Below are 25,942 nucleotides of genomic sequence, written 5' to 3' on the forward strand. Positions count from 1 at the left end.
GACAGCAAATTACAGGTATGTTCCCTGATTTATATGAATGAGAGAGAATGGATTTGATTGAGGGTGATGTTTTTCTCTTGCCCAGTTTGTAGGAAACAACCCTGAGCACTGCAGGACCAGCCTGGCTGTGCAAAGCACAGGAGACTGGCAGAAAAGTTTATGCATTCCAGGTTTCCCAGAAATTCCCCAAGATCAGGGAGGAATTTCAGAGAAAAGAGAGGAATAAGTCATTCCAGACTCAAACACCTCTGGATATAAATCAGAGATCAGAGCAGAGAACTCAACACACACCAGTTGCTCAGTGCCCTGCAGAAGATCTGCTTCTCCACAAAGCATAGCCCCTTTCCCAGGCATTCTTCAAGCTGTTGTACTCACAACAGGATCAGGAGGGGAAAATTAAGGCATAGGTAGCCAAATGCCATCTGTTGCCCAGCCTGGAACTGAACATCCACCAGAAACCCTTCCCTGACTCCATTTTTTCTTCTGGAGGAGGCACCACCGAGGGTAAAGCTGAGCTACACCCCCCACTCCAGCTGTTCTACATGTTACACAAACCCTTGTTCCTGTTTTAATCCTGATGTTTAATTCTATTTTGCATTCTCTTGGGAAGCCAGAGTGCATTCCAATATAAAAAAGATACCAAAGTATTGCGTTTTCCCAGGAAAAAAAAAACCAAACAAACTCAATGTCAAAAGGAAGAATTGCTTGATATCTACTTTCTTTTCAAAGCTGGTTTTATCAGCTTAGGTTTATACAAGATATCTAAGGCACAAGTCCTTAAAATTCGGCCACTACCCAAAAAACCCAGACTGACTGTGGTGATTTATAAGGTGGCAAAGAAACAAAGTTCCTTTTTACTGTCTGGTGTCTTCCATATGCCCCCAAACATCACTAATTATCCACTAGGAACACATGCCTGACATCTTCCTAATCCTAGTTCTTACCCTAACTACTGCCCTTTTACAACTTAAGTGCTAGAACTTGCAATCAGGTAAGGTGAGGTGAAGTTATTAATGCATAATTCAAGAAAGAATCCTATGACACCCCTAAAAGTAATATTTTTATTTTTTTTTCATTTCTAGGCTAAGTTACGTAACAGCATCAGAACAATATGGCCAAATTTTAACATTATTGCAAGCAGATAACTAAGAGTAAACAAATAAATCCATAAACATTAACATTTTCATTACTTACATCCTAAACACTGTGATAACAGCCAGATAAAAAGCACAGCAGAGATTTCTTCAGCCTCAGTATTATGAGCTGCAAATATTGCTGCAGTAAGTCAACAAGCAAAGTTTTTTTATTGCTAAATATGTAATTAAAAAAACATCACTTTCACCTAGGAAAACCTGCACTGATTTGAAGCAGAACATCTTGTTCTGAATCAGCACTTCAGAACCCAAGCAGAAGCCCCATATCACTAAAAACTCAAGAATTGGGTTTGTCTGGGTTTTATTACTCCACAGTCCTTCCACAGTGGAAAAATAGATTAATTTGACCTAAAATAGAGCACATTTATTTGCATAATAGTAGCCCTGAAAAAAAAAAAAAAAAAAAAAAAAAAAAGCACCTTAGGACTATCAGGTAGAGGATGAAACAGAAAATTAAACTAACACAGTTTTCTGGCAGTTTTTCAGCATTTTTGTGACCTACTTTCCAGCATTTTTTCCAAAGCTGGTGTAACTCCATCTAGTAATCCCTAAACTAGAACTGAAAAAAAAATAAAAATATATGGCTTAAAATGCACAATTCCTTTTGGAAGATTCTCAAATACCAAGTAAGTCTCTATGACACTTAATATTTTTCTTAGTTAACTAGGACATCACAGGGGCTTAATCCAGCTTTATAATCACGGCAGCAGTTGGTGGCAGACTCATTACTAAGAAGATACTCTTAGGTCTGGCTTTTTTCCCTCTTTGTGGTATCTTTCCTAGTAGGTACCTCAGAATTAAACCCAACAAATCTCCTTTAGATTTTATGCTAAAATGAGGGGCTTTACTCGGCAAACACATGATAAGACACGTCTGTACAAGAAAATTAGGGAGGGAGGGAAAATAATGTAAAGTTTCACTAATGAGCTGATCTTTACAAATGGTTTCTCCCATTCAAATTGGTTTTCTCATGTCCTTAAAATCCCTGTTTAGACACACAGACTTGCACTGCGCTACAACACGACATAATTTCATTGATTTCACAGCAGTGATAAAATTCAGGCACATATTAGGGTGGGATATAGAGAGATAAATTGCCTCACTTATTGAATGTTCGGTGCAATAATTAGCATTGAAAAGATCCCAGGGAAAGCCGTGTCAGCAGGCATCTATCATTTCTCCAGGAATATGCCGGTGTTGGAAAGTGGGATGATATGGTGCTTAACCTGTATCTGCATCATTGCAACCATTCATCTTTTCCATGTGAAGTGGCAGCTGAGTGCCCAGTTCGAGCGTTGCTTTCTTAATATTAAAAATAGAGCTGCAAACGTTATTTCTGTGCCTGCTCCTCACCAGCCTGGGCAGAGCTGCTTCTCCACCACCTCTGCTGGGAGAACTCTTTGGTTTCTCTCTCCCTAGTGTGAAATCCTGCAGTTATTTCTCCCCTTGTGTCTGATTCTGCTCCTTCATCTTCCTTTTTTGAGCTACTTCTGCCTCTCTCTGTCTTCTCCCACTGCTCTCGGTCCCAGTGAGGCCTCACCTGGACTTCTGTGTTCAATTCTGGTCTCCACAGCTCCAGAAAGACAAGGAAGTACTGGAGAGGGTCCAGTGGAGGTCACAAAGATGATGATGAATCTGGAGTATTTCTCTTAGGAGAGCCTGGTTAGCCTAGAGGAGACTGAGAGGGAATGTCATCAATCCATACAAACATCTCCAAATGGGTGTCAAGAGAATGGTGACAAATTTTTCAGTGGTGTCCAGCAACAGGACGAAGAGCAATGGCCATAAAATAAAACACAAGAAGTTCCATCTCAACATAAGGAAGAATTTCTTTCCATGAGGGCGGTAGAGCACTGGAACAGCTGCCCAAGGAGGGTGTAGAATCTCCCTCTCTGGAGACATCCCAAACATACCTGGATGTGTTTATGTGTCACCTGCTCTGTGTGACCCTGCTTGGGTGATCTCCAGAGGTCCTGAATCACTCCATGACTGGATTCTCTCCAGTGCCCAGCCACGAGGATGCTGCATGACCAGCACCCCTTCCATGGCCACTTCCTTCCCATCATGAAACCAGAGCTGGGCTCGGGAAAGGGATGTTCCCACTGATGGAAATGAGATGAAAGGAAAATAATCCTGCTGAAAAGGAATCCAATAATATCATCTCTGTGCAAAGACTCGTGAAAATAAATTAAAGGCTTCCCTTCATACACATTCAGACCCAGATTGTTGTTTACCTCTCTGAGAGATGAAGCTGATTATTCATCATCAGTATCTCATCAGTAACAGGAGTCTCAGTTTCCCCCCTCACATCGTGCAAATGATGTTCTGATCACATCAACATATTTTATTATTATTGTGACATCAAACCATCCTCCCAAGGTATGTGTAAACACCTTTGTTTCCTTCCACTGGAACAGCTCACTGGGTGGCCTCTTCACAAAATAATGAAAAATTGAGGTGTTCACAGAGATTTGTGTAACAAAACTACTCAGCCATCCAGGGAGTGGAACGAAACAGCATCTCTGCACACCTGTAATAAAATCTGCATGGCTGTTTTGACAGCACTGAGTCCCTAATCAAATAAAAGGGAGTTCACATCATTAAACAGAAGCATCCTGAGAGGCAGGGATAGAACAGACTCACCCTCAGTTCCACCCTCCCAGACAGAACTTCACACAGTATCAAGCAGAAGTTCAGACTGTCCAATACAAAACTCAGAAAGATCTATGAGCCTAAGAAGCACCTTCAAAGTTCTGACAAAAATCAATCATTCATGGAATTCAGCACAGTGAAGGAATCCTGTCCATACTAATGACAACGGGAGCTTCACACCAAAACTTGTGGCTTTGTGAAGTCACCAAGATCCCAGCTTAAACCATTCCTTGGCACTGATCCAAGACCTGGATGAGCCTTGAGTAAGAGTTGTGAGGATGCAAGTCCATAAACAAGGGAGGGTTTTAGGACAGGGGACTCTGAAGCTTAGAAATGGTTTTGAGAAGCTCCTTAAGGAACTAAAATCCATAAATCTCTGGAGTGCAGCGAGAACAGAACTTCAGACAGGTACTGCTGCCCCAAAGAACTCACCTGCCTCTTCTGATAACCCTCAAAGCAGAGATTCCAACTGCTCCCTGTCCTGGGCTGTCTCAGCAATTAATATAATTGAGCTTAAGTTTCAAGACACTGCTCTGTATTAAATTAGCTTTGCTGTTGTATCTGCCTGGGGGATGTTTCTCTACTCTGACAATCTCCAGTGAAGCAGCATCTTTAACCTCTGTCAGTAAAACATTCTGGAGTCTTCCCCTATCCTGGGTTTAGAAGCCTTTCTTCCTAATATTCACCCAAAATGCTTTTTCTGGAAAACTATTCACCCTAATGCCTATTTTTATAAATCTGTCACCTGTCCTGTGACTTTCCCAAGATGTGGCAGCCCTTGGAATGTGCATTCAATACACAAAACACCTTCTGCCCACTCAAACCTGTGCCCTGCTCCTTCCCATGCGTGTGTACACACGAATTCACGTGCACACACACAGCCTGGAGACTAAAAATGAAAGGAATTTTGTTTATGGAGCATATCCTTGTGTTCAGCCTCAAAAAAATATTTCATTTTTGCCCTGCCAGGTCATTTGAAGAGCTCAAATATGACCAAGTCTAATGACATAACAATACAATCCATGAGACTGGACAAAGCCAAACCCATTAAATGCTCGATTCTATCACTTACAAGCTCCACAAAATGCAAAAAGAATTCCTGGGAGTTTTCTATTTGGACAGAACATCAACCAGATGATCTACTATAAATTTTTTCCCCCATAAAACCTGTGATTTTTTTTTAATTACAGGTTTACATCCAAATGGAAATTCATTATTACAACAACTGTCATCCTAATAATAAAAGCAAATAAATAAAGGTGGATCTTTTAGACTGTAGCTCTGTAAACTGCAGACTTTGAAAATGTTATCCATCTATCAAGTAATAAAAACTTCCTCCTTCTACAGCTATTTAGATTTTCTGGGAATGACAGCTATTGGTAATTGAGTAAAGCTGCTAAAAAACAAAATGAGGAGTTGGTTTTGATTGATAGGAAGGACCTTTCACTGCCCAGTTATCTGAATCCTGAGCAGATATATGACAATACATCACCCAACACCATAAATAACATCCATTAGACATTAAAACAGAATTAAGTCTTCAGTCCAGTCCAGTTTTTAACTTCCTAAACCTGTTTATTCCATTCTTTCTTTCCTTCCTTAAGCAGCTTCTAGTCCAGGAAAGTTCATTATGCCCTGCCCTGTGATTACTCTGTTTCCTTAATGGTCATTTCAGCTTTTTAAAACCCAAAATAAATTAACTGTATCACTTCTCAGTTATCTGTTATTTTGCTGACGCTCTGGAGGAAAGAAAATTTTCCTTTTGGGATCACTGCAATTTATCCTTAGAATATATTACATTCATTATTAATCTATTGTTATTTTTCAGCAATTTTACTAAATACTGAGGTAAGGCCCATTGGTTCACAAGTCCTGAGCTCAACCACATGTTTTAAAGATAGAGAAAACATCATTTTCCCTCTGGTTGTCCAGATTTTAACAACAAGGCAGTTCAGAAAATTAATTCTTTAACTTTTTGGATAAACTTTGTGAAGGAGCTACCTCCATTTCAGGGGATTCACTTCAATAATGCCACCACTTGTCATCTGTGGTTTCCATCTACTGAATCCCTTGGTATGCCAACACCTCAGAGCACAGGCAGAAATTTCCTAGGAAGAAATATGACTCTTACAAAGTGATGCAGAATAGATTATCTGCATCTTTAATCAATATTTTCAATGCACATGAAGCACTGAAACATGGTGTTTACTGCATTATCCCTTGTGGGGTATAATTATATTGTATATATGTGAAAGCAATTTAATTTGTTTGCATCGAGAGAGACACTTGTGTCATATTCAAAACAATAATAATGTGCATAACGATGCAGAGAGGATTTAAAATTTTTTAACTGTTCTGTCTCAAATAACACATCCTTTTATTATTTTTGCACACTATCTGCATTCAGAAAATAAACCCCAAAGTGAGCTCCAGCAGAAGTGAGGGATGGTTTGATTAAACCTCATGTTGCTGCACTCTTCCTCTGGACTCAATCCGTTCATTTTGGTGCAGTTCAATAAATCAAATGTGTGATACATTCAGGAGATGTCCCTCCCATCCTCTAAGCACGGGATTTGAGCTCATCCTGACCTAAAGGGGCAGGTTTACAGGGAGGACTGACTGCACCTGATTGCCTTGGCACTGAAACAGAGGCTATTTTATAGATTGATAGAAATATAGATACCTTATACCTTTGGTAAGGTTTGGGTACATTTGGGAAAAGGAAATCAAACAGCAGGAGGATCCACTTTTCACTCCTTGTCCTGGTGGAAGAACTCTGTGGTTCTGAGCATCAGATCTGCAGCAAAGAGGTGAAACCAAAACCTAAACCGTTAGAAACAGAGAATCCCAGAACATCCTGAGTGGGAAGGGAGTCACAAGGGTCATCAATTCCAACTCCTGGCTCTGCACAGGACACTCCAAAATCCCACCATGTGCCTGAGAGGATCATCCAAACCCTCCTGGAGCTCTGGCAGCCTTGGGGCTGTGCCCACTGCCCTGGGGAGCCTGGTCAGTGCCAACCACCCTCTGGGGGAAGAACCTTTTCCTGAGATCCAACCTAACTCTGCCCTATTAGACGCCTGTCTATGGAATTAAGACTAGTTTGCTTGGTTTTTTTAATGTTCTTCCTGTAGATTTTGCTATTAAAGCACAGAGAATGAACATGTCTTCTGTTTATTCATAAAACTGTCAAATAATAAAGAACTCAGGGCTGAACTCTCCTCCTTTTCCCATCTCCACACCCTCATCCCTCTCCACCAGTGCACATCAACCACGTGTCTTTGCTGCAGGACAGTCACTGCTTCCATCCCCTCTTCCCATCCCCGGAGTCAGGTACAGAAAAGCAGGGAAAAAAAAAAGCCACTATCTTTGTGGAATTTTCATAATAGAGCTCTACCATGACTAAGTGATCGGTTTTGACGTGCGATGCAAATCTGGAGTTAAAAATATCATTTTCCCTCAAAGTTAATTATGAATCATTAGAAAGACTGAAATAAAATCTCCTACCACGTTCCTTTCAGCTTTTTTTTTTTTTTCTGAGCAAACATGGAAAATATAAATCACTTCAGAGGACTGTTACAAGGTAGCAGACACTTGGTAACTCTGGGGTTTATTTAAACTGAACTACTGTCTCTAAATCATTTGTTGTTGCATCTGCAAGTCCTACAACAGCTGAAAATCACCTTAGAGATATAAATACCTTTCTGCTGAAGCGTATTAAAGTGAACAGGTACAGGAATAGACACACATCCATGAGTGTGATAAAAATTTGATACTTCTATTGAAAAAGCACTAATCATACAACAAACCAAAATAGAAACAGAAATTTCTTCTCAGGAAGCAGCCCTTGGTAAATTTAAATTTGACTGTTTTCAATCTCGCCTTGGGCTGGAGAAGCAAATTATCAATAATGCCGAAGCTGCAGAAATTCCATAATTTATTTTAACTTCACATCTTCTAAAATCCACAAAGAGATATTTTTCTCTTCTTCTCACGTTTAAATCACTCCAGAAAGAACGGGGTGTTGTTTCAACAAAACCAGAGGTTGGTTTGTTGGTGAATTTTTAAAGATAAAGCACAAGAAGGCAGAAATAGCAACATATTCTTCCCTCCCTTTTCTTAGCACTGCACCTCAACTCAGATCCCTGAGGAATCCTCCTGCCCAGCCATCCCCCCTAATGCTTGAACATTTAAGTTGAATTTTGCTGTGGATGGAGAAGAGGGAATTGGGAGGACAAAGGGAAGAGAGAAAGGGAAAGAAAAGTGAAAGGTATGGAAACTTGCAGGAAGATACCAAAGGCAGGAGAGGTAAATGGAGACATGTCTCAGCACACAAATGTGACACCAGCAACCTGTGACATCCTCAGCCCCAAATATCAGACAGGCTGAGACTTAAGGAATTTAAAGTATTAGAGGCAGGTAAATAATTCATGAGCATATCCACAGGTACAGGAGAAAGGATAAAGTAAGAGTGGCACAGGGTCCCCCAAAGCCCAGCTGAGTCTGAGCCCTGCCCACGTGAGCACACAACCCCTGGCACTGCTGGGCACTGTCCCCAAAGGATTTCTGGCAGAGGGCAATGGGGTCATGGATGGGACAGCTCACACACAGCTGGAAGCACACAGAAACAAACCTGCTGTACAAAAGAGGGATTTACAGCAAGACACCACTTCTTTCCTATATTTATGGAAAAAAAAGCTACCACTACCTGCTTATGTTTATTTATGGCAAAAGACACCCCACTTGCCTAAATTTACATGATAAAAAAGCAGCATTTGCATGAAATGTCTACAAGGCACCACTTTCACAGAGTAAAGTGGGCTGGAGGTGCTGGGCGAAGCTGAAACACATTTTCACTCTGCTCCCTGTACCATGTCAGAGCACAGGGGCTCTGTTCCCACCCAAAATCCCCTGAGGTGGTGACTTTTGAGAGGGGAAGGTGGCACAAGGCCCCCTGCCCCGCTGGGTATAGCTGGTGTGGGCACTGGCAAAGGCAGGAAGCCTCTTCACTGCTTCTCCTTCCAGCACCAGGGATGCACAGCAAGGCTTACAAAGTGCTGTTTCCAAAAATACAACCTGTACCCCCTCCAGTGATGCAATTACGAGGAGGTGTTGAGTGATCTCCCTCCCCGTGTACCTACGGCAAAGTTGCTCATTAAATATGCTCCACTAAGTGCTTGTCTCACTCCTGGGATAAAATATCATTTTAATAACCTCAGCAATAAACAGGATACCTGCAAAACCCACAGGATGGGGAGAACAGTGCAGGATGAACTGGGAAAGCAATGCAGGATGAACTGGGAAAGCAGTGCAGGATGAAGTGGGAAAGCAATGCAGGATGAAGTGGAAAGCAGTGCAGGATGAAGTGGAAAGCAGTGCAGGATGAAGTGGAAAGCAGTGCAGGATGAAGTGGGTGCTGCACATTCCTCGGCACAAACCACCTCCTCCAAAAGGTTGGGAAAGGGAATGTCCCGGAAAGAGGGAAATGTCTGATCCTGCCAGGTATCCATGGAAAAGGTTGAAGGAAAATGACTCCTCTGAGTGTGATTAAACCCCTCTGACAGACCCAGGGAGCTAAGAGCCCTGTGTCCTGCTTCACTCCCACTAACTGAAGGATCCAAGAGGAGCTTGGATCAACTTTATCTCCTGAGATCCAAATAAAACTGTCTTTCACCCGGATTTCCCCTTTCCCTCATCCCACTGCTTTTGGGAAGCTGGGACTCCTCCCCCAGCAGCACCATTCCCTTCCCAAGAGCCCAAACCCTTCTGCAACTGCAGAGCCCCTTTGGGGAAGTTCTGGGGATGCAACACTGGGACACCTCGGATTTCATTTAATGTCCAGGTCTACTTTATGTAATGTTCAGGTCTAATTTATATTTATCCCACTGGGCTCTCTTATAACCACAAAATATTGTTCTTTTTGCTCATATAAACAATTTTTTTACCTTTCTATGGGCTTGTTTCCCCATTTTGTTTTTGCTCTACTGCAATTCCTTTGATTTTAGCAGGACAGTTGCAACTTAATGCAAAATCGGGATCAAATCTTTCTTAATTTACATTGAAATTGAAATATTAGTAATTTTTCTTAAGAATGCTGTACTTTTGACCAGCAGAAAGAATAATATTTTTTTAGCTAGTGCAGGCCTACAGATTGCAGCAGTCAAATATCCCAGAGTGATACAACACAGAGGCAGTTTCGGTGAGGTTCCACAGTGAGCTGGGAGTTCACATTTGGTGAAGATGCACTTAATTTTGATTTTCAGAGAATCACAGAATGGCTTGGGTTGGAAGAGACCTTAAAGATCATCCAGTTCCAAACCCCTGCCATGGGCAGGGACAACTTCCACTATCCCAGGTTGTCCAACCTGGTCTTGGACACTTCCAGGGATCCAGGGGCAGCCACAGCTTCTTTGGGCAACCTGTGCCAGGGCCTCCCCACCCTCTGAGTAAAGAATTTATTCCCAACATCTTATCTAAATCTCTCCTCTTGTAGTCTAAAGACAAGCTGATTTTCTTTACAGATACAGATAAGCCATTCTGGATTTCCTTAATTTCTCAGGCAGCTTCAAGCCCAACACAAGGATTAGTAAGATTGTCCTTTTCATTCCCACTGTCGGTTCACATTTAGCAATGTATAAGAAATAGTTTACCTTTATTTAAGTGGAAATTACCTGCCTCAAAAAGTAGCTCCAGTGTGAGTTAAAAGCTCCTGCATCTCCAGCAAAATTAAGATAACTCCATACACATTGCTGCTGCTATTTTTTTCTTGGTATGATGGTCAAGTACACTTTTATTTAAAATGAGAAACCCCAAACCTTAAATTCCATGTTAACTCCCGGGAATACAAGGCTGGCCTGGAACAGGAAACAGGGGTTTTTTTACAGAAATTTCATTTTATCATGTTCTAACACCTACTTGTTCTCTGGAGTAAATTACCTGCAAAGATTGTATTAAAGAACTTCTGTATTGAAGAATAATAATGGCAATTTCATAGTGATTTCACAGTATTAAGCATGCACCACACAAGAAAACCATCAGAGCAAAATCCAATTTGTTACTTTTCCCACACTGAATTTTACTTCTCTTTGGTTGGCAATTAGTGATTACAAAAGTTTAATCAAAGTCTCGGTTTCTTCTTTCTTTTTAAATGTAGCACAGTCAGAATTAGATTTAACCAATAATTAAGTAAATTGGACTTGGCTTAGTACACAGGAAATTGAGGATAATTCATAAACATTGTCCATTAGCAACTTGTATATTCATACAGATTTTTTGAGAAGTGATAGTGTTGAAACAAATCATTAGAAAATAAAAGTGTTTTTCAAGTGTATTAGAATGATAAATTCTTTTACCTGCACGTAAAGAGGGCTGCACTAGGATTTTATGGGGAGCTGCTGTTCAAATAAGTGGAGATTGACCTGAAAGAGAGAAATGTAAATGGGAAAGAATTACAAAACCTCAGCATGAAAGAATGACGCAGAACCTTTTCAAAAGAAGAAAAAGCATCATGGATATGGTGAGAAGGGAGAGAGAAATACCCAAATTGACATTTTTAAGGGAAATTAAAGACAGATTTAGGCCTTGCAGACTGTGGAAGAGAGAACAGTAGCACTGAAAAGAACATTTCAAATAAAGAGGATGTAGAGAAGGCTCAGCAATTTTGGGCTGGTTGCAGCTCTAACCTTCCTTTGCAGGGGTGGAACCTGGTTCAGCAGCCACATAATGATGCTCACAAGGGCTGTTCAATCCATTGCAACCCTGTTCTGCACTCAGAGGAGTTAAAAACTGAGGTGCATCTTGGAAATATATAAGACTTCTGCCAGAAGGGATCAGAGTTGGAAACACAGAGTCAGGAGTTCTATCAGGAGACAAGTTCTGCTGTTCCAGCCCAATTCATCCCCATTTCCTCTTTGTTTTCTCCTCTGTCTTCAGTATATTAGTTTTTAGCTGAAGGAGTCTGAATTGTTGCAGTGCAACACCTTTGATTCATGTGCTAAAACAGCAAGTGCAGCAGATGACATCAAGAACTGTCTGTGGAAATGCTGATTTACTGTTGTACAGTTTTGGGCTGAAAGATCCTGAAATAATCCATCTGTGGTGCACAAAAAAAAAATCCCCAGACTAGATTTCCAAAATATCAAAGCTCGGTTTACAATATAATTAATGAACTTTCATCTTAAGAGCATGACACATAAGATGTCTTTAAATAGAGTCGACATCCAAGTTACTGCTGTCCAAAGTCTAATAAATGATATGATGTTGTGGCTGCACTTCACCCCCTCTCCTGGATAAATACTTTGCAAGGAACTGAGGACCGATAACCAAATTCCTGTATCTGCTGCTAAAATTATGAGCTAAAATTTGGGCACTGTGTGAAGTTTTAAAAATAATAAATTCATCAGGAGGCATATTAGACTTCATGGTTATCTATTTTAACATAACAAATAGGATTATATTGTCCATCCTCAGTGCATTAGAGTTGCAAGCCTATATTTAAGCCTTTGCACATCAAACTTCAGCAGCAGTGAGACAAAAATGAATTGTGCTGTGGCACAAAGTCACACCTCATGGTCACTTAACTGTATCACTCATTCAGTCTGAGGGTAAAATTGGTTAAGATGGCATTAGATACACAGCAAATACATAAAAGAATAAATGAGTCCATCAGATTTCATTAAATTCTAATGCAGTTTGAAATGACATAAATAGGTATGTTCATAAGCACAGCACTTCAACTGACATTTGCAAGGTCAAGGACAGAAACAGAGGACCAGGAGCCCAGAATTTTAGTTTTGTGGCTTATTGCAGTCTTGATGTTGATATTCTCGGATTTCTATGACACTGACCACTCTTTCATTCCTCGTGGAAAACACTGGTAGGATTATTGGGATTACCCTGAAAAGGGAACACTCAATGAAGAAAGTTATTATGGTCTGCTTGCTCAGTTCGTGGTGTGGGAGGATTCCATCAAGGCAAACCCTGAAAGAGGAGAGTCCACAGGGTGAGTCCATCTGCCCGACACAACAACAATAAAATGGAATGTTAAAGTGTAACACTCCTTCAGCTCAAAGGTGCTCAGCACAGCAGCACCGAGAGTTTTGTTCCAGAAATACCCTCTTTGCCTTGGAATCACAAGTAGGGATTTTTATGTTTCCAGACTAAAAATAACTACTGAAATATCAGAGCTTGGAGCAGGACATCAAATCCAAATTTCACCCCTGATGGTTTGAGGGATGTTTGCCGAGGAAAGTTTAACTGCTGATGGGTGTAAGAACCCACACTGGTACTGACAGTGACACCAGCACATGAATATCTAATCTCGTGCAATTGGAATCCATAAAAAATACGGCGATAAATCCTTTATTAGCTAACAGAGACTCATCATTTTTTAAGCCTTCTTGCATTGCTACAAAAAACCCCACAGAAGTGTTTGCTAACAGTGTTTTCCACATCCAGGATCCTGTATTCACACACTCTAACAGCTGGTCACTGGAGTACAAGGTTTCTTTTGGTTTAGTGTTCGTGTTCTACAGGAAGGTGTTTCCAGTTTAATAAAACACTGTGTGTGTCCCTGAGCTCTGATTAGTTTGTGAATTTTCCAAGGTAATCTTTCCTGTTTCACAGAATCACTGAACTCTCTCCATTTTACCAGGCATTACCTTCTCTTTTCACACCATTGCTGTCTCCTCCACTGCATCACATAAACAGTGGGGAAAAAAAAATATCAAGGAAAAAAGTATCCTCATAAAATAAAACTGCCAAAGTATCAAAAAACCACTATCCCCTAAATGTGGATCCTCACTCAAGTGGCTTTGGGACTGCAGAATTTACGTAGCCAAAATCTGGCTCTATTACACGCATCAAAAACCAAGTTATAACCACTTGGAAAGGTTATAAAGTCTGGGGTTTTTTGCAGTTTCAAGGTCATCAATATTGAGTCAGAGCACCACTGCAGAGCCAGGGACAGGGAACCAGCAAGTGGCAGGAGCAGCCCTGGGGACACAGAGCATGTCCCAGCAGATGTGGGAGCTCAGCCTTTGATGTCAAACGAACTTGGGTTTGATGCATTCTATTGACCAGTTTCTTTGCTTGGCTATATTTTGGGGGGGTTGAACACCTGAACGTGGCTGAGCTGAGAGGGTGTTTTGGGAGGAGGTGGGATTGTCCCACCACTCGGAATGGCAGCGTTATCACTGCTGAGTCTTTCATCAGCTTTTTGCCTCAGCTTGGAGCGATTTGTCGTTCCCTCCTCACATGGAGATGGAAGCTTGGAGAGAGTGAGGAGCTTGTCAGAGCTGTGACTAATGAGCAAAGGAGTGAGAAAAGGGACTCAAAGAGGCTCTTTCCCTTGGCAGCTTTGCTCCAGGAGGGTGATGGCACTGGCTGTGCACTGTGCATGTGTCATGTTCTCTTCAACTCCTTTCTCTGCTGTGCACAAAGGAACAAGGACAGACCTGGAGCAAGGCAAACCTGGGAGACACTCAGGGTTCTGCCTCTGTCCATTATGCCCATTAACTGTAAGCTTCACTTGTGATTAACTTCTTTAGGTTGAAGTTACAAGTGTCTCCTATAATGAGGAAAAGAGGCCATAAAATACAACCAAACCTGAAAAAGATTATATGGAAAGAAGTCTGGGAAGCAAAAGCAGTTCTACAGCATCCAGGACTGTGAAAAGAAACTGGGAACCGGTGTAATGACTCTGAAGCAGAAGCTGGAAAGTGTGGAAAGCTGACAGGAAAGGGTCAGAGGGTTAAGCCTCTGACCATCTGCTTAAAAAAAATAAATAAATAGAACTACAATATCTTTCCCAAAGTTCAGAAAACTCTGTAATGCACAGCAGAGATGTAGGGAATGCCAGCAACGGGATTTATCCATTACTAGACAGAAATGGCAGAAAAATTAACACTGGTAATTCACTGCATGGTAACTCACCTGTTGTTCTGCCAAAAGCCAATTGATTTATTCTGTCCATGAGATGATGAGTCACTTTCTTTTCAAAAATTAAGAGGCCAAGTTATTAAATACAGGCATCATAAACGAGGAGGGCCAACACAGGCTCCTTCCATAGGTTTCAAACAAGTGTTATTTATGAACAGTGACTTTCAATGTCTATTCAAGAACAAGTGAAAGAAGTGCAATGTTTTGTCTACATATACAAGAGACAAACAGAATGACAAAGTAATTATATAATTATCATTCTGACAATGATTCCAGGCCAAGTAATGGAATGACTGAGGCAGAGCTCATTAAGCACAGAACTAAGAAAAGTGTAATTAATGCCAATCAAACTCAGGTTTATAAAGATTAGATCATTGCCCAACTAATGAGGTGCCTCTTTGTAAGATTAGAGGTTGATTAATGAAAGGTGAAAACATCAGAAACATTTAGTTTGGGCCCTGGGTGGTTCAATTCAAAAAGTAAAGATAGGAATGAACATGGTAAACGATGGGATGAGCTTGATTATGTCCCAGAATTGATACCTGTGAACAGTCAGGATGGGATGGTCCAGGGTCCATGTCTGAGAGGGTCTTTGTGGGTCATCACCACACACAAGGCAGTTTAAACCCACTGTACAATCCACCAGAGGAAAAAGGAAATCCATGTGGCACATTCCTACAAAGAAGCTGGTGAGAGGCAATTTGTTAAACCACAGTAAATTGATCACTTACAATATTTGATAATATTCTTCTGCTCTCTATTCCCATCTCCCCTTCCCTACGATCCCTAGAGTTCATCTCCTACGCCTGTCCCAGTCTGAGTGATGCACCAACATGTTGATCAGTCATGGCCACCTGATAAAGCCTTTCAATTTGTTCCTTTTTAAATTGTTCATCCTTCACTGTGGAACACTGCACTTCATCCTCTCGAGTGCTAAACACCGTGTGCGATTTTTTGTCAAATGTCATTCAAGAACTTCTCTGTGATATTGTTGCCCTCCTCTTCTTACAACAGCTCCCATTTTTTCAACCACTTCCATTAGCATCCTCTCATTTTTTTCTCCAGAGGACTAGAGAAAACATCAAATAAGATCAGTTCTTAGATTGATTCTTCAGAAATTCCATATTTGAGTCTCAGAGTTCCTTGCAGTGCAAATCAAAACAAAACTTAAAAGCCTCCCAGAAACTACATGGTGAACAAGATTGAAAATGTGTTATTCAGGCCAGCTGAAAGAGATAAGTTTTTGGATACTAGTATAGAAAAATATACTTTAAAACTAGTGATATCTTAAACACAGTGACTAGAATTAATCACGATGCTTTGGTGATTATTTAAAGCTGAAAATATTCTAAGCCAGACAATACTTTCTGAATGGCATAAGTTAATTTTAAGCATAAAATTAAAGCTGTGGTTGCTGGATTAAATGACAATAATACTATTTCATGTTTTATGATCTATTTAGTGTCACAGACTCCCCCAACACACACAGACTTTTAACAAGGTGTCCACACACATTCACCTCAGCTCTCCTACCTTTATTTTCCTCTATCTCTTTATAGGGTTATCTCCAGCTCAGAGTGAATAACTTTATATTTGCCCTCTAATACTCCTTTTGATGCTGCATTAAATGCTCTAATGATGTTAATCACATGCTGCCCCACACTCTTGGCCTTTGGCACCATCCTAAGCACACACACCACCAATCCTTTCTTCTTTTTTTTTTTGCCATAAAAGTTCTTTTGATAAATCTGGGTAGAACCTGGCAAATCATTTATAGGACTATTTTCAGGAAGGTTACGACTTCAGTTAGAGTTGAACAGGAGCAGCACCTTTGATAATTAGATCTTAGGATTTCTGCAAAACATGTAACTGTCCTGTAAAATTAGTAACATCCATAAATCAGAACCCAAAGAAGTGTGAAATTGTATGTAATGTCTCACATCCATCACCATTTTTACTGTCCTTGCTGTTCCCTGACACAGAGCAATACTTTTTAAGAGTTAATGGGTTGTTCTGGACCAGAAATTCCATTAGCACAGTTATCTCTTGGATGCTGTTGGTGTCACTTCTTGTAAGGTTTCCCCATTCCCAGTTGAAGAAAGTCAGTGTACCTGAACATGATGGTGGCCTTGGCAGTGGTAAAGGTTGGACTTGATGATCTTAAAGGTCTTTGCCAGCCTAAATCATTCAGATTCTCTCAGAGTTATCCTGTTTTTCCAAAGGAGGGTCCATCCTGTGGCACGAAATACGAAACAGAGACACAGCACAGAAAAAATTGGTTCAAATACTGAGAAGTTTGGATAAAGCAAGATTTTGGCAGCTCTACACCACATTTGCTTTTAAGATCCCAAAAACTCACTCCAGACAGAGCCAGGTATTGAAGCCAACTTGCAGGCAGCAGAAAGTCAACAGCCAGAAACAAAGGAGAGAGATTTATTTTATAAAGTCCTTGTGCTACTTCGCACTTATTTTCTTCTGAACTTTGAGATGGGATAGAAGAGGTCACAGATACAGGTGGGCAATCCAGTGCAGTGAGAACCGCAGGAGAAGACAGAATCCTTCTCACTTTCTCTTTATTATGAAATAAAAATGGAGCTATGAATCATCCCAGCACAGACAAATCATCCAAAGCATCTTAAAACAGCCGCTTGAGTGACTGCTGCAATATCACCTGTCAGTCAACAAAAAGAGCTGCAGGACGTGCTCACCAGCTGATAGAAATGTGCCCAAAGCCAAATGGAGTCATTAAAATAACATGATTTCAGAAGGTCCTCAGCTAAAGCATTTTCAGCCCCTTTGGAGCAGATGCAGTGACCTCTGTGTGAGCCAGGAGGGGACGGGCAGGACAGAGGAGGGCAGGGCAGGAGGACAGAGGTGAGGGCAGGAACGACCAGGGATGCACCAGGGATGGAGCTGCACATCACACACGGCGTCTGCAGGGGTCCTGGGTCACCCACAGAACATCTCACTCACAACTTCTGCCAGGTTACAGAGAAGTTTAGGTTGGAAACAGAAAGGAAAAGCAAAGAGTTATTATTGCCGACGCTTCCCAAACTTCCCAGCTCACAAAACCAAGGAAGAGCAGGCAGACCATGACACATCTCGGAATTGGGTGTTCCCCTGCCCCAGCAAACAGCACCACACGCAAAGATCTTCCCACATATGAATCCCAACCTGGAAAAAACACATATTTTCAGAAAAGTCCTGATATTCCCATGTGAACACATTCACTTTTTTCTTTTCTTCCTACAGCCAACAGCTTCATTCCTGCAAAGACTTCTGTGGAAATAAATCCAGTGTCTACCCGGGAGAATGATCTGTGGGTGAAAATAAAATATAAAAATACAATATTCTGTTTTCAGAAAGACTCCTGGGCCTGTATTTGTATCTGAAAGCACTACATTTCTCTTGATTTCACAACTGAATTCAGATAATTCAGCTATAAATCAGCTATAAATCTTTTTGTGTAAAAGTCTTTTTGGAAGAAGGGAACTCCTTTGAGTCCAATCAAAGTTACTACATAATTTTTGTATCTTATTTCCCCATTTTTTCCCCTCTTTATCATAATAGGTTTATCCTGTAATCCCAACCTTTTTCCACAACATGTCAGAGATTTTATTTAGAACCACAGAATTATAAAATCATTAAGTCCAACCTTTAAGACATATTTGTATATATTCATATATATTTGTATACAAATACAAGGCTTTAACAGGGAAGACACAAATATATACCATAAATTGTAAAAACCGCAATAATATCCTACAATAATTGTCATAGGAATTGAAGGAATGTTGGGAATTATTTTTTTTGAAACTAAAATTCTTGAAGAAATCTTTTTATTCAAACCACAGAAACTAAAGAGAAGAACACCATGACCCCCTATTTCTCATATGTAATTTTGATCCCCCCAAACCATCCCCAGACCCCTTAAAACCTCCTCAAACCACCTCAAAACCCTCCCAAACCCATCTCAAAACCCTCCCAAACCCACCTCAAACTCCTCGGACCACCTCCCAAATCCCTCCAAGCCCCCGCAAATCCCAAAATTTCACCTCCAGGCCCCCCCCAAACCACCTCGAAATCCCCCAAATCCCCCCCACACCAATTCAAATCCCCCTAAACCACCTCAAACCCCTCCAAACCCACCTCAAAGCCCCCCAAGTCCCCCCCAAACCAGTTCCAGACGCCTCAAATCCACCTCAAAACACCCCAAACCACCTCAAGTAACGTATGAAATGAGCGAGAAAAACACCCAGTTTCCAAAATGAGGTCACTGACTTTTAAAAACCACGAATTTTGCTGTGGGGGTTCCACCCCACATGGCCTAACCCTAAAATCTGTGAAGGGTTTGCCATCTGTTTTCTGTTGCGTCACACAATGAGTCAAACTTCCCCAGTCTGGGGGGGTTTCTTTTGGCAGATGATGCACAGAAGTGTGAAAAAAAAAACAACAAAAACAGCCTTTCTGAATAAAATTGTCAACAATTACTGTGACTTGTGCTCTTTTCCAGGGATAAATGATATTTATAATATATGTGTTACGTGATCCGCCGTCAAGTATTTATTAATATTTTGCTGACTAAGAAAGCTTTTGACAGAGTTATCATCTGAGCCCCAGCTGAAGGCAGCACTTCAGAACAGCCCTGAAAACTGAACACCATAAATAATTTGTAGCAAAGTGAACTTTCTAATCTCTAAAGAAGCTGCTGACGGCAGAGCTGCCCGTGTGTGGGGCTGGGAGCAGAGCACGCTTGGCACCACGTCACAGGAGGTGCCAGGAGGGCACCAGGTGGTGCCGACCTGCCTGAGCACCCCTTTTCTCCACAAATCAGAGAGCAGAATAATCAAACTAAAGTATCCATGTCTCTCTTGTAAATATTTTATTTTTTAAACTTGGGATTTTTTTTTTTTTTTGGAAATATATATTTCCTTTGCGGTCCCTTCCAGGTTAGAATATCCTTTTATCACCTCTCCTGCCCACAGTTTTCCTCCCTTTCTGATCTCATGCGCAAGTGGTTCTACTACCACACTGACCACCCAGTTCCAAGGGGTGGTTTCATCCAGGCTGAGCAGGTACCTCCATCCCAACCTCCCCTTTTGCTTCCAACAGCCCTCCTCCATAAAATGGTACCTTTCAGTAGCACCCAAAGGTGCCCCAACAGTCTCAGAGACCAGTGAAAACAAAACAGTTCCAACCCAACCTTCCAAATCATCTTCCTCATCCTGTTAAACAAATCCCTTTAATTGTGATTCCCTGAAATTTTCAGCCCAAACCAGGCCCTCAGCACCATCCATAGGGAATGGATTTTTGTTTATGAGGTGCCTGTTTGCTTTATTCTCTCTTCTGTCCTTCAGGCCTTGTTCCTCCTCACACCCTGCTCTGGCTGTTGGAGTCTCTGTCAGTGCTGGGCGGTTTCTGGAAGTTCCAGTTATCTGGGAATACAGCCAATTTTTCCCCTTTCGTTTTTCTTTATTCCTTTTGACTATTTGCCTTTGTAATAAGAAGAATTCTCAGCGTGAAGGGCAGGGTTGTTGATATGTTTTTAGCTTTGTAATTACTCTGGAAACACAAGGGTGGCTGCGTTGCCCTGAACACTTAAAGCCTTTGATGGAGACCACTTTTAATGGTTTCAACCTCCTGGAGCCACTTCTCCTCTGCAAAGAAAGAATTTATAATCTCTTGCCTGTAATCAGATCAAGTGCAGAGCTGAGAAAGGCAGCCCTGATGTGTCAGCTCTGCTTGTGTCAGTCAGAACCCATTAAACTCACCTGTCATTTAGCACATGACCTAATCCAGCCCTCGTCATTCCACTTCCATCTCCAGAAAGAGCTTCCAGTGGCACATAATGATACCCTGAGACACTGAATTTCAACCCTTATCAAGCTGCTTAACCCAATGTATCGCCCTCAGCTCTGACTGGATGTAAATGGGCACCCACTGAAACTCATGAGAGTTAAAGTCACCCCACCTGGGACAGTTTGGGTCCCCTTCGCCCCAGCACCCAGCGGGTCAGGGAGAGGTGGGCACTGGGTGGCACAGGGTGCTCCTCCACAGCCTGTGTGACACTGAGGGGCTCCTGGTCCCCAGAGGGGAGCACTGGGGGCAGACCCTGCAGGTGTCATGGGACACGTGCTGCCAGGGGCTCAGGGGGGTGAAGGCTCTCATGGAGAGACCACGGAATCATGGAATGGTTTGGGCTGGAAGGGACCTTAAAGCCCATCTCATTCCACCCCCTGCAGGGACATCTTCCACTATCCCAGGTTGCTCCAAGCCCCATCCAACCTGGCCTTGGACACTTCCAGGGATCCAGGGGCAGCCACAGCTTCTCTGGGCAACCTGTGCCAGGGCCTCCCCACCCTCAAGGGAAGCATTTCTTCCCAATACCCCATCCATCCCTTCCCTCTGGCAGTGGGAAGCCATTCCTTCTTGTCCTTTCTCTCTATCCCTTGTCCCAAGTCCCTCTCCAGCTCTCCTGGAGCCCCTTTAGGCTCTGGAAGGGGCTCTCAGGTCTCACCTTCTCTTCTCCAGGTGAACCCCCCCAGCTCTCCCAGCCTGGCTCCAGAGCAGAGGGGCTCCAGCCCTCGGAGCATCTCCAGGGCCTCCTCTGGACTCTCTCCAACAGCTCCACGTCCTTCTAGTGCTGGAGCCCAGGGCTGGAGGCAGCTCTGCAGGGGGGGTCTCACCTGAGGGGACAGAGGGGCGGAATTCCCCCCTCACCTCTGCCCTGGCTGTGGGATGAGCCCGGGGCACACTTGTCTCTCCGGGCTGCCAGTGCAGATGAGCATTCCCGAGCCAGAGGCACATCCCAGTGTGCCCTGGGTGGGAAGGGCAGGAGAGCACGAACCCTTCCCATAAACCACTGTTCATATATTGACACATTTACATCTCCCTGTTCCAGTCTGGGCCTGGGCTGCTCCACGACGGATGAGGCTCAGGAGGCTGCTGGAACCATTCAGGGAGCAAGTTGTGCCTTCATTTATACTTAAAGGGCTTAAATGCCAAGGTTCTTATGCAGATTCATTTTTTTTAAACCCATCACCAGCTCAGCAAGAAGAACCCAAAACAATTCAATCAACAGCACAAAAACCAGGCCAGATTTTAGCAGGATATATAGATATGAATGCACATCACTCCCATCCTAAGACCTGCATGGAACAGCTTGTCCCAAAACACAGCGTTCACCAGTCAATGCCTAAATCTGGGAGCATAATTAAATGATTCCTTTAATTACAAATGCTCTAGAACTATTTATATATTTATAAAATATCCCTTTAAAGGTACTACTCGTACACACTGCTGAAGGTTCCTTCTCCTTTTAGAAAGGCACTCATTAATATTTAGAAACAGGTTCCTTCCACCTTTATTGTTGGCCTTAAAATTGATCAAGGGAGGACACAAAAAAAATCTGAATTTTATTTTGAAGTAAAAAGGTCTTAGAAGCTCGTATACAAAAGCTATAAAAATCCCTAATTAAAACCCCAGAGACCCCAGAGATCTCTAAAAAGCACTTATCTTCTCAGAAGGTAGAGCTTTGTTCCCAGTATATCTGTGCTCATAAACTGAAAATAGGTGAACACACTTTGGGCTGTATAAATTAGTGTCTAATATCCCATGCAACATGCACAGATACATCTCATTACAAAGGTATTTTTTTTCCCATATTTAAGAATCATTTCCTGGTTTTCAAAAGAGAATTTTTTAAACGTTATCTTATTTACAAGTATAAATATTTCCTGGCTGCAAGATGCTTAGTGGTGGCAAAAGATACCAATATTTTTTTTCCATCTGTTTACTACACTTTCTCCTTGAAACCAAATTAGTGCACTTTCAATAAATAAAGTTACAGGTAAGAAAAGCAAAGAAAAAAAAAAGAGAACTGCTTTAAAGAAAGGAAAAAAAAATCACAGCCTCTTATTTTTTGTGGAGCTGCAAATCTCCCTCTACATCACAAGGAGTTTTGAACTACATTTCTATGGAAGCTGGTGGGAAGGCAGCTTATTTCTCCTGTGTATTAAAGAGAATAATTTATCTTCCAGGAGAAAAAAAAAATTATGAGTGCATATGCAAATATCTTCTCCAAATAAAAACATTCTATTAAAAATTCCCATTTGTGAATAAGGTAAATGTTGTGTAACACACAGTCAACACCATTTGTATAAGCAAAATGTACAATAACATGTTCCAAATGATCATTAGTTTAATTCTATTTTGCCTTTGCTGGGATGGTAGCACAATGAAATTAGATCTTTTTCTCAAATATGTGTATTTTACCATTATTTCATTTCCTGGCACTTCAGGCTACACCAATTTCATCATCTGTTTGTTTCTTCAGAATTTGAGAGACAAGATTTAATGTATTTATTTATGTAAAACCTGCCAGTTTCCCTTTCACTACGTTCCTTCAAAGGCCACAGATAGCAGTTTAAATAGAAAGTGAAAATATGACTTAACTGAGACATTTGTGCAGCACTTTTTAGTTTGTTGGAGGTTTTTGTGGGTTTTTTTGGCTTGTTAGTGTAGAAATGCTGCCTGGCAACTCATCCCCGTCCCTGGAGGTTTTCAAGATTCAACCAGACGAGGTCTGACCTGACCTTGTGCTGGTTTAAGGAGTGTTCAGGCAGCAGAGGTTGACTCAGAGGTCCCTTCCAATCAGCATTTCCATGTTTTAATTCAGATAACTGTAATGTGATTACCACCAAAAACCGAAAAAAACCAGAATTTCTACACTTTGTATTATAAAGACTAGAATGGTGGGTTTTAACTGCACAATTAAAATGAAGATCCAGTCCCTAGGGACTGAATCCTGGGAATTCTGAGAGAGTTTGGGGGGTCAGACTCCATCAGCAGCCCTTCAGCTCCGAGCCCACGTCCCCCGAGCAGCTCCGCTGAGATTCTCAGAGCCTCAGGCACGGGCTGTCCCGTTCCTAAACTGGGAAGCTGTGTGGCACACAGGCTGGCCTGCAGATGGGAGTGGGAGTTCTGGATCACAGGAGATTGTTTAGACTAGAAAATTATTAGCAGAAAACTTGTACCAACAGCAGGTTTCCCTGCTTTGCCTAATTTACTTTCCGAGCCGCAGACCGGCTACATTTATATTTCTGGGCTGGGGAAAAAAAGGTCAAGTTAAGATCTGTGTTGACTGTGCAATATTATTTCAGCATTCCCCTTGATAATATCCTGCTGGAACTGTTTGTTCAGAGAGGAGCCATCATGAATATACAGGAGCAGATCTGAGGTGAATATGCAATCGCTGCCACTCGTGAGGCAGAATTTTAAGTGCCTGTACAGGTGAATGAGCTGCAGGTGCATCTAGTCCTTTCTAAGCCTGATGAGAGTGGCTTGAAGGATTAAAAATGGTGATATTTAGGAGTTGAGGCTGGTTTGTGTCATTTAATTCAATCCTAATTAAACAGCAATCCTTTAGGCAAGTTGTGATGGGTGCGAACAGCTGAAGCTCTCAACAGGCCACTCAAAATGAATTCAGAAGTCCAGAGAGTTAGAAAAGTAATGCTAAAACCAAAAAATAAACTGGATTAAATACTGCAAATCCACCCATTACTTCCCCTGTAATCACACAGGTATGAAATTGTCATATTTATATACAATAATTAACCTTTAAAATTATGAATTATAGAGCAGACTGAATCCTCGTTCTGTGCACTATTTTTTCATATAAAACCAGAATTAACACTTTAAACGATTTAGTTTTTCACATAACACTAAAAGTAAAATTTTAAACAATAAATAGTAGGGAAGTTCCTTTTTAACTCCTGTTTCCAGCTGGGTAAAAGTTCTAATACCCTTTGGTAAGTCCTTGCTTTTGCCACCACAGGAGGCTGTACCACTTCCATCCCTCAAGAAGTGAGACAGCACCAGGATTATTAACAGCTTTCCTTCAGCCAAATTTCCAAATTGTCACAGAACTTACTGTTATTTTGCATGAAATCTAAAGTAAGTGAGCCATGCACTTTTTAAGATGCTCAAAATCCAATTTTACACTTGTCTTAATCACTTCAAATCAGTTCATCACACGTACAAACCGCCATCTGCTCACCCATTTATCAGATTTCCAAACAGAAACTTCACTTTGCTGCTTCTGCACAGACACGGTGTGTCCTGGGGGCAAGAAATTCCCACAGGACTCCACCTTATCCAGAGAAACCAAATACTGGGAATGCACTGGGAGGTCTCAGCTCAAAGCCAGCACAAACAGCAGTGACATGTCCATGGTGGCTTCACAAACAATGGGGACAATCAAGGGTGACAGTGATGTCACATCCCACATTCCAGTGACACAATGGTCCCCCTAAAAACCACCCCAATTTTTATTAATATAAGATTATCTTTTTCTTCTATCACTAATCATCCCCCATCCAAGGCCAGGGGGTTGAAATGACTGGTACTAAAATTCAGATGAAGTTTCCTCCTCTCTAAGTGGCACAAACACACGCTGGAATTAAAGAACCGATGGGCCTGAACATCAGGCCAGATGTTCAGGGCACAGGAAAGCACACCAGGCAAGCATTTCTGCTAAATCATCCCAAATATGGGCATTTATAAATGTCTTATTTCTAAGAATGGCAGAGTTCTGTTGGAAATATATGCAGATTTTGAAATGGTGAGAGATCACAACCTTATTAATCAGGTAGAAATTCTTAAAACAACCCTTTCTGAAAAAAAGATAAACAGTGCATTACTGTTAAAATAAACTTATTTACACACTTGTGGTATATCTGCAGTAGAGGAAAGGAAAGTAACAGGCTGTTTTATCTTCTGTAACTACTTTCTTACTAGATATTAAGACATTAAAATGTCATTAATATTTTCATAACATCTGAATTTAACTGTTGTCTTTGATTATAAATCCACTTACTTTTTCCAAGGGACTTTCTGGTTCAGGATCAAGAAATGGTCTCCTTCCATGGCAGAAATCTGAAACAGTGATCAGAAAAAATGGATTTCACTATTCTGTTCATTTAAAGCATATTCAGATAACCCAAATTAGGCACTGACCAAAAAACTAAGAAAGAAAACTAAGATTTTTTTGACCATCTGCATAAAGTAATAGATTAATGTACATTTGGTCTGTATTTTAAATTTTTAAATGATTTTGCCATGATCAGTCTCCCTGATGGGATGAAATAAATGCTTTTCAGTTATCCCTGTGAGGATACACATCTCTGCATCCCTGCTAA

General features: G+C 41.4%; 1 long non-coding RNA gene across 2 annotated transcripts; it reads right to left on the bottom strand.

Annotated features, from left to right (window-relative positions):
• Positions 1-10,293: 10,293 nt before the first annotated feature.
• On the bottom strand, positions 10,294-25,681 carry LOC113989802. Of its 2 annotated transcripts, none has more exons than XR_005566379.1 (5): positions 25,621-25,681; positions 16,856-16,977; positions 15,287-15,430; positions 11,159-11,224; positions 10,294-10,660 (listed from the first exon to the last, which is right to left on the bottom strand). It is a non-coding gene; the product is annotated as an uncharacterized LOC113989802 (long non-coding RNA). The 2 variants fall into 2 exon arrangements; XR_005566378.1 differs by lacking the exon at positions 25,621-25,681 and adding an exon at positions 24,802-24,889.
• Positions 25,682-25,942: the final 261 nt, after the last annotated feature.

This window comes from Pipra filicauda, unplaced genomic scaffold, assembly GCF_003945595.2.
Source record: "Pipra filicauda isolate LSUMZ 115617 unplaced genomic scaffold, ASM394559v2 scaffold708_size209920_pilon, whole genome shotgun sequence".
In the NCBI taxonomy this organism is placed as follows: domain Eukaryota; kingdom Metazoa; phylum Chordata; class Aves; order Passeriformes; family Pipridae; genus Pipra; species Pipra filicauda.